The sequence below is a fragment of the Leuciscus leuciscus genome (assembly GCF_965113295.1).
Source record: "Leuciscus leuciscus genome assembly, chromosome: 14".
Classification (NCBI taxonomy): domain Eukaryota; kingdom Metazoa; phylum Chordata; class Actinopteri; order Cypriniformes; family Leuciscidae; genus Leuciscus; species Leuciscus leuciscus.
In genome coordinates, this window is record NC_138738.1 from 38834261 (window position 1) to 38843291 (window position 9031).

Genomic DNA, 9031 nt, shown 5'->3' on the forward strand with positions numbered 1-9031 from the left:
AGTTTCTCAGTCGAGAATGTAGTTGTTTGAAGCTCAAATATGTTGTTTATTTAAAAAACAAAAAACACACTAACAACGAGAAATGTTTAATTTCACAATCTATAGCTTCGGTTAAATACTAGTATATGAAACATATAAGTTAAAATACATTAATGATTCGTTATAACGTAGTACAAACGTCTTCTATAATAAAGTGATTTTGTATGATTTGTAACCAGGCACTAAAGCGATTACCCATAAAATGTGCTTTGAACCAATCGGATTGCTTGGATCCTAAGCTCGGACTCATCTCTTCAGTAGGACTCATTTGTTCACCACACCGGCTGACCTAAACCATGCAGCCTAACACTGAATTATATAAGTCTATAATGTGTTATGTGTATGCTAGGCCAAATATATGTGTTTTTAGTCTAGAAAAAAAGGTACGTAGAAAATATTAAGAAATTACGGAAAATTATTGAGCCAAAATTGTACCCTGTTGAAAGTCAGCAAAAAGCTAAGTTTTGTAACATTTATTTATAATCACAAATGTACACTCAGAAAATTAACTTGTTAAATTTAATTGATTAAAATAAGCAAAAGTAACACAATTGTTTAATATTTTGTCACAACTTAATTTAATTGTGTTCAATCAACCTAATATATTTAAAACTGAAGTTTACTTAATTAATTTGTGTGAAAACGTACTCGGTTACTAACGTAACCTCGGTTCTCTCTAGAAGAGGGAACGAGTACTGCGTAAGATATCTTACGCTAGGGGAAAATCCTTTTCCGCGAGATATTGAAGCCAAAAATTATCCTTAATTTTGTAATAATGCAAAACGCGTTGCAGCAGCAATGCAGACATAGGCGAGACAGCTCGCGCGCCTATTGGCTGCTCTGCGGCAACTGCAGCAGCCTATCGAGCGAGGCCTGGCGTGACGTCAGACCCAATCAGGGCACTTCGCGCCCGCTGCGTCACGTCCCGCCGAAATGGGCGTGGTCTAGGCCTATAAATATCGCTCGCAGGCAGCTATTATCTGGTTTTTCATCATCGAAGCAACCAGAGCGTGTGCATGCACGGCAAGATACGCAGTACTCGTTCCCTCTTCTAGAGAGATCCGAGGTTACGTTAGTAACCGAGTACGTTCTCTTACGAGAGGTCTCTCGTACTGCGTAAGATATCTTACGCTAGGGGACCCAATGTAAAACGCCGTGCATGCTGAGATCTGACACCAAAGACCCAAGGGCGAAAGCCCGGGGTACATATAGTGCACAATCACTCAGTGAACTCACAGAGAGTCCGGGAAGAAGGAGGGGTGCAGCCTCACTTTTCCACATAAAGTAGCGTCGATGGGACGCGAATTTCATCATACAGACAGGGCGGGGTACGGCCTGAACTGATGGGAAAAAATGTGGGTCTTACACAGTTTGCCCAGCTTTAAACTGTCGAACATTGAGCTGTGCTCAGCAAACGCAGCATTCTGAGCTGAACGCATCAGGTCAGATAATACTGGTAGTTTAGACCGACAGCAGCCTGGCCTGCAGGGCGGGAACCTCTAGGTTATAAAACCTTATAAATGTAGACGGGGAGGCCCAGCCTGCCGCCATACAAATATCTTGCAAGGCAATCCCACTTGACCAGGCCCACGAAGAGGCCATGCCTCTCGTGGAATGCGCTCTGACACCCAAAGGGCACTGCATGCCCTTGGAGGCGTATGCCAGCGCTATAGCATCAACTATCCATCTGGATAGGCTCTGTTTCGACGCGGCTAGTCCCTTAGAACGTCCGCTAAACGAAACAAAGAGCTGTTCCGTCTGTCTGAAAACAGACGAGCGAGACACATAAGCTCGTAATGCCCTGACTGGGCAAAGGAGGCTCGCGTCTCTTTCCTCATCAGGGACCGGTAGGGCTGACAGAGAGATAATCTGCGCCCTAAACGGTGTGTTGAGGGATTTTGGAACATAACCGTGCTTAGGTTTGAGTATAACTTTTGAGTCATTGGGCCCAAACTCCATGCACGCCGCGCTCACAGAGAGCGCGTGCAGATCCCCTATGCGCTTCACTGAAGCGAGAGCCAGCAAAAACACCGTTTTGAAAGACAGGTGTTTCAAATCGATTGACTGTAAAGGCTCAAATGGCGCACCTTTCATGGCTTCCAGAACCGTAGAAAGGTCCCATACGGGGACTGAGGGAGGTCTGGGAGGATTCAGTCTCTTAGCTCCTCTAAGGAAGCGGATGACTAAATCGTTCCTTCCTATTGACTGACCAAGCGTTGTTTCTGAGAACGCTGCTATAGCCGCCACATAAACTTTGAGCGTGGAGGGGGCCCTGCCCCCATCCAACAGCTCTTGTAGGAAGGAAAGCACCTCCGTCACATCACAGTTTGTGGGTGACACACCACGGGCTGTGCACCAGCCCGAAAACACTGACCATTTCGAAGAATAGAGTCGTCTTGTAGACGGAGCTCTAGCCTGCGTGATCGTGTTTAATACTCCTTTAGGGAGTCCAACATGTACCCGTTGATGGCCCAGACATGAAGGGACCATAGTTCCGGGTGAGGATGCCAGATCGAGCCGCGGGCCTGTGAGAGGAGATCTCTCCTCACTGGTACTGGCCACGGGGCAGTACTTGCTAACTGCATCACGGCTGGGAACCAAGGTTGGTTTTTCCAGAACGGTGCTACCAGCAGTACTGAGCATCCTTCTTCCCTGATCCGTTCTATCACCTGAGGCAGGAGAGAGACGGGGGGAAAAGCATAGAGCGGGCGGCGGGGCCACACATGGGACAGCGCGCTCCTGCTCTTGGAGAAAAATTCTTGACAGTGAGCATTTTCTTGAGACGCAAACAGGTCCACTTCCGCTCTGCCGAATTTCTTCCACAGCAGTTGGACTGTCTGTGGGTGTAGGGACCATTCGCCTGCCGGAACATTGTTCCTGGACAGTCTGTCTGGTCCTATATTCATGATCCCTGGCACGTGCGCTGCTCTGAGCGAGCGCAGGTTGCACTGAGCCCATACCAGGAGGCGTTCTGCCAGCCTGTACAGTTTCTCGGATCTGATGCCGCCCTGGCGATTTATGTAGGACACCACAGACATGTTGTCCGAACGGACCAAGACGTGGTGACCTTTTATTTGGGGACAAAAACGCGTCAGCGCGTTGTCTACTGCCAGCATTTCGAGGCAGTTTATGTGCAGGAGCTTCTCCCGTTCTGACCACTGGCCGAAGAACGGTCTGCCCTCGAGCAGCGCTCCCCATCCCGAGGTGGACGCGTCCGTGGACACCACTTTCACCCTCGAGGAAGTCCCCAGGCTTACACCTGATTGGTACCAGTCGTTCGCTTTCCAGGGTTTCAGAGCTGTAACGCATTTCTGATTGACCCTGAGGCGAAGCAAACCGGGTGCCCACGCTTCGCGTGGGACTCGCGCTTTCAGCCAAAACTGCAGCGGGCGCATGCGGAGCAGACCCAGCTGGAGCACTGACGATGCTGAGGCCATGAGACCTAGCATCTTCTGAAATCTTTTGAGCGGGACAGACGCGCCGCAGCGAAAAGAGTTCGCTGTGCGTCGAATGTCTACCGCGCGCTGTTGTGATAGTCGCGCTATCATGGATAGTGAGTCCAGTTCTGTGCCCAGGAAAGATATTTTCTGACTGGGTGACAGGGAGCTCTTCGCCCAATTGACACTCAGACCCAAATCCTCGAGGTGATCGAGTAAAATGGTCGTGTGTTCTATGAGCACTGCGCGAGATTGCGCTAGAATCAGCCAATCGTCCAAATAGTTCAGCACTCGCATGCCTCTCATTCTGAGGGGTGCGAGCGCCGCGTCCATACACTTCGTAAATGTACGGGGTGCTAGGGACAAACCGAACGGCAGGACTGTGTACTGATATGCCTGGCCCTCGAAGGCGAATCTCAAATATCGCCTGTGATGTGACGCTATCTGTATTTGAAAATACGCGTCTTTCAGATCTATTGACACAAACCAATCTCCTTGGCGAATCTGCACAAGGATTTGCCTGGTCGTGAGCATCCTGAACTGCGCTTCACAAGCACTTTGTTCAGTTGCCTTAGATCTAGTATGGGTCTGAGACCCCCGTCTTTTTTCGGTACCAGGAAGTATCTGCTGTATAGCCCTCCCTCGCTCTGATCTTGAGAGAGAGGTTCTATGGCCCCTTTGCTCAATAGTTTCGTCACTTCGGCTCGAAGTAGATGTGCTACTTCTGTTTTTACCGTGGTCTCGACGCGCGCCACATAGCGGCGAGGGCGTCGGCGAAACTGCAGCGAATAGCCTCTTTCTATAATGTTCAGCACCCACTTCGAAACCCCGGGTAGCTTTGCCCATGCGTCTGCATGGATAGCTAGGGGTCGAATACGAAGCGCGCTCCGCTCGCTCAGCGATGGAGAAGCTTCGGTGTGCTGTAACACAAGCGTGTCGCTCGTGACATTTGAGGCATGGGGCGCGCTGATGACAGCGGGCAGATTGCCCGCGCTCGACTCCTCTGCGGTGGTTAACCGCGAGGGAGAGGGCTGGGCGGTTCCCGTGGGAACTGTCATGTCTATGTGTGGATGTGGGCGCGGGACAGCGGGCACATTTATCACACCGAAAGCATCGTTCGCTTGCGTGAAGCGAGTGCACGTTGGTTTCGTTTTTACAGAAACCGTGAGACATGCATAACGTGGTGTTAGTCGGTTTTATGTGCGCGAGCCCTGTGTGACAGGCTGTGCTTATGTGTAGGGATGGGCACTGGGCAGTGGGCATTCTTACTACACACGAAACACCATCGGCCGTGGCCGGGACACCAGAAAATACACTCTTTTGGGGATTTATCTGGGTAGCCGTGAAAACGGCATTTGTGTGCAGGCAAGCGGGTGACAGAACCGACTTGTTGGCTGCAGAAAACACTGGAACAGTCACATTTTCTGGAACTGGACGAGCGAATAGCTTTGGTGTGAGTCCGGCCGCAGCGGGACTGGAACACCGTCGTTTTCCTAGCTGTGCTAGGACGACTTCGGGGCCTCGGGCTTCACCGTGATCCTAGGTCGCGAGCCGCGTCCTGCGGGGCGGCGACCGGATGAGCGGGAGCGCGGTCTCGTGCTTCTGGCCTGGCGGCGCTGTGAAGTGGAGGCAGTGGACGGTGGCTGTGGCTGTGAGCTCTGAGCAGACGGTTTCGCACGGCCTGCTGCAGAGCTGGAGCGCTTCGGGAGGAAGTGCTTCATAGCCTGAGACGCTTTCTGTACCTCTGCGAATCTCTCCGCGAAATCTTTGACGGAGGATCCAAAGAGGCCTGTGGCGGAAAGCGGGGCGTCGAGGAACGCGGTGCGTTCAGACTCGGCCATTTCCGAGAGCGTCAGCCAGAGATGTCTCTCAGACACGGTGAGAGAAGCCATAGTCCGTCCAATGGCTTGCGCTGCGGACTTAGTAGCACGAAGAGCGAGGTCCGTGGCACTCCTTAAGTCCGGCACGCAGATCGCGTCAGGTCCTTCCTCATCCAGCTTACGGAGGAGATCGGCCTGGAAGATCTGGAGCGTTGCCATGGTGTGCAACGCTGACGCAGCTTGCCCGGCGGCGGAGAAAGCGCGGTGGAGCAAGCTCGACGTCGTGCGGCAAGCTTTAGAGGGTAGGGCCGGCTTAGCGCGCCGTCCAGCGGAGGGCGGGCATAAGTGGGCCGCTATCGCCTCTTCAACCGGCGGCAGCGAGAGGTATCCTTTGTTCTTGGCATCGTCAACGGCGGAGAATGCCAAAGAAACAGCAGGACGCACTCTAGCAGAATAGGGGGCGCTCCAGGACTTGGCGACTTCTTCGTGTAACTCAGGAAGAAAAGGCGCCGGTCTGGACACAGGCGAAGCGCGCTCCCCAGGCAGGAAAAATCCATCCAGCCGGTTGTGAGCGGGCTGCTCAGGCGAAGACCACTCGAGGCCGAGGCTCGCCGCGGCCTGTGCGAGTACTCGCATGAGTTCCGTCTCAATGGAAGCTCTCTTGCCTGACGAAGTGCGGGCAGGGGGTGCGGGGTCCTCAGAGCCCGCCCAATCCTCACTGCCTGACGCCAGGATAGAGCAGGAATCATCCTCTCCCAGCAGGGCTTCCTCATCCGCGATATCAACGGAAGCGGCGGCAGACGGCGGCCGCTGTCCGTCAGGAAGCGAAACAGAAGAAGCCGGGGAAGCAAGCGAGCGAACCGGCGAGCTTTGGCGGCTGAGGGAGGGTTCCGGGGCCCGCTGGGCACGGCGCTTTTTACGGCGCGACGCCGCGGCGGGCGGGGGAGCAGTCTCGGTGAAGACGGCTAGGCGAGTCCTCAGAGTCGCCATTGCCATCAGCTCGCAGTGAGGGCATCCGCCGTCAGCGAGCGCGAGAGCTGCATGTTCCTCACCCAGGCAGGAAACGCAGATCACGTGGTAGTCCCCGTCGCTGAGTGTGGCTCTGCACGAGCCGCAGGAAGGCATCTTTAAAAAGACGCTAGCTCTTTTAGAAATACACACAGAAATACAGTGCAAATAAAAGAGAAGGATATAAGCGCCGGAAAGCGCAGCAGGAAGGCAGGAAGGCGGCGCGGCCAGCGACTTCAGTGACTCGTCCCGCTGAAGGTGCTCTCTCTCGACGGCGCGGCTTCTAATCCAGCTCCAGCGATGCGTGTGCTTCGCTTGAAGGATGAAAAATCAGATAATAGCTGCCTGCGAGCGATATTTATAGGCCTAGACCACGCCCATTTCGGCGGGACGTGACGCAGCGGGCGCGAAGTGCCCTGATTGGGTCTGACGTCACGCCAGGCCTCGCTCGATAGGCTGCTGCAGTTGCCGCAGAGCAGCCAATAGGCGCGCGAGCTGTCTCGCCTATGTCTGCATTGCTGCTGCAACGCGTTTTGCATTATTACAAAATTAAGGATAATTTTTGGCTTCAATATCTCGCGGAAAAGGATTTTCCCCTAGCGTAAGATATCTTACGCAGTACGAGAGACCTCTCGTAAGAGAACTACATGAATCATTTTTGTTGACAACTAACTGGGCAGTGGGTCTGTAGTTCCCAGCATGCTTTGCAAGGGACTGCATTAGGAGGGTAAATGTAGGGATTAAAGTGTTATTTTATGTGTTTTTCTGTAAATGGAAAGATGTTGTTAGTTAATGTTAGTGTTTAATATTCAGTAATGTTAGAAACTTAGAAAACTTTCTGTAATGTTTTTGAATTTTGTGGTTACCATTATGCAGAAGAGCGGCGACTGTGTTTAGTTTAGGGCTGTGGGCACTCAGTATACTCTATACATGCATTACACCTCATTTGCAGACCTGCATGTAAGTAAAATTCAATATTACTCTGTAAAAAGTGGTTTTAATTAAACTGAACATTAGTAGCTCCTATCATTGGAAATAACTGTAGTCAAATTAGCTCAAATTATAATGTTGGCGATTTTAGGCAGGGCAAAAATTAAATGTAGTCAACCTGACAAAACTTTATCTAGCAGGAATGACTAAATGAATTTAAGTTCATACGACAAGATTACAACAAATCATTTCAAACAAATTAGATTTTGTTGGAAAAATCTAATTCATTTTCGTGGAAAAGCTTTCCTTAATTTAATTAAGTTCATTCAACAGCTTATTTTTTTGATAAAATATTCAAATAAAATAAAAATTGTATACAATTTTTATTTTATTTTAATTGGCTGTTTTAAATAAACAAAACAAAAAACTGATTGGCTTGTTAATTCAATAAGACAATAGTCAAATAAAAGTCAATAATAAAAGCAAAGCCTTCAGTCCTTAAGGCTGAAATACTTTGAAGGTTAAAATAAAATGTTTTTCCCTTGATGTGTTACTTAAATAATAATAAAAAAGTTAAACATTTGGTCTCAGCAGTTCTTGAGAAAAGTACAGATTCTCAAACATAAAATAGGTCATGTCTATAGAAACTTGGTTTCATTGAATAATTCATTGTTCACTTAATAATCTTAAGCCATAGGCTGGAAAGAAGCGTCCGTGGGATAAAGACTCAGTTGTTTCCTTTCAAAAGCATCAGATACTTTTGGTGTGATTTTAGTTGGACAGTCACATGTGTAAAGAGGAACAGTGCTGCTGTTCACTAAAGGACTGGTGTTATACGTGCCAATGTGTTTAGCAAGGCCAATATAAACCGCTGGAGCATCAATAACCTTGTTGAGTCATTTGCAGAAACCTGCATTATGAGACAGAAAAACTGAAGGTGTATGTTTATATAGGGACGGGCCTCAAACTAGCAACGGGGCCTGCATTAACAAATTGCTTGACACTTCTGTAAATTCTTTAGAAAGTCAATTCCTTTTGTTAAATCATGAAAATGAAATTCAACTTTCGTTTTTATTCAAAGTTTTAGTAATTTTGTTTGGTTTTTGTTTTACAAATGTCTATATAGCTTTTTATTTCAGGTTTCATTATTTTAGAACATCAAGTAAATGAAAATGAGAAATGTTGCTTTGGCAATTGCTAAAATAAAAAAAATAAAGTTTTTTTTAAATATATGTGTATATATGTGTGTGTATATACAGTATATGTGTATGTGTGTGTGTATATATATATATATATATATATGTGTGTGTGTGTGTATATATATATATATATATATATATATATATATATATATATATATATATATATATATATATATATATATATATATATATATATATATATATATATATATATATATATATAATTTTTTTCTTTTATTTTTTTTTTCTTTATTTAAAGCAACAAAAAATGTGTTGGGCTAATAATAGTGTTTATTTCCTCACTGTCACCTATGCTTATTAGATGCTTTTGCTTATCATGCTTGTGTATGTGTTATTAAATATAATAAAATGTATTTGTGCTGTTTATCAGCACATTCTGCATAATGTACACTCTTCAGTTCTTATTGCTATAAAAGATATTGAAACAAAAAATAATTTTTCATGGTTTTAGTTTAACTACAATAACCCTGCGTTCAGACCACAGTTTAATGATAAACTGACACATTTTTAATGAATTCTTGCTGACATCTACATACTAACTTCAAAGACCGTTTTCTCAAGTTGGCTTTTTACA

General features: G+C 47.4%; 1 long non-coding RNA gene across 1 annotated transcript; it reads right to left on the reverse strand.

The window, feature by feature from the left end:
• Positions 1-60: 60 nt before the first annotated feature.
• Positions 61-8384, reverse strand: LOC309474022. Its single transcript, XR_014197187.1, has 2 exons — positions 6952-8384; positions 61-686 (listed from the first exon to the last, which is right to left on the reverse strand). It is a non-coding gene; the product is annotated as an uncharacterized lncRNA (long non-coding RNA).
• Positions 8385-9031: the final 647 nt, after the last annotated feature.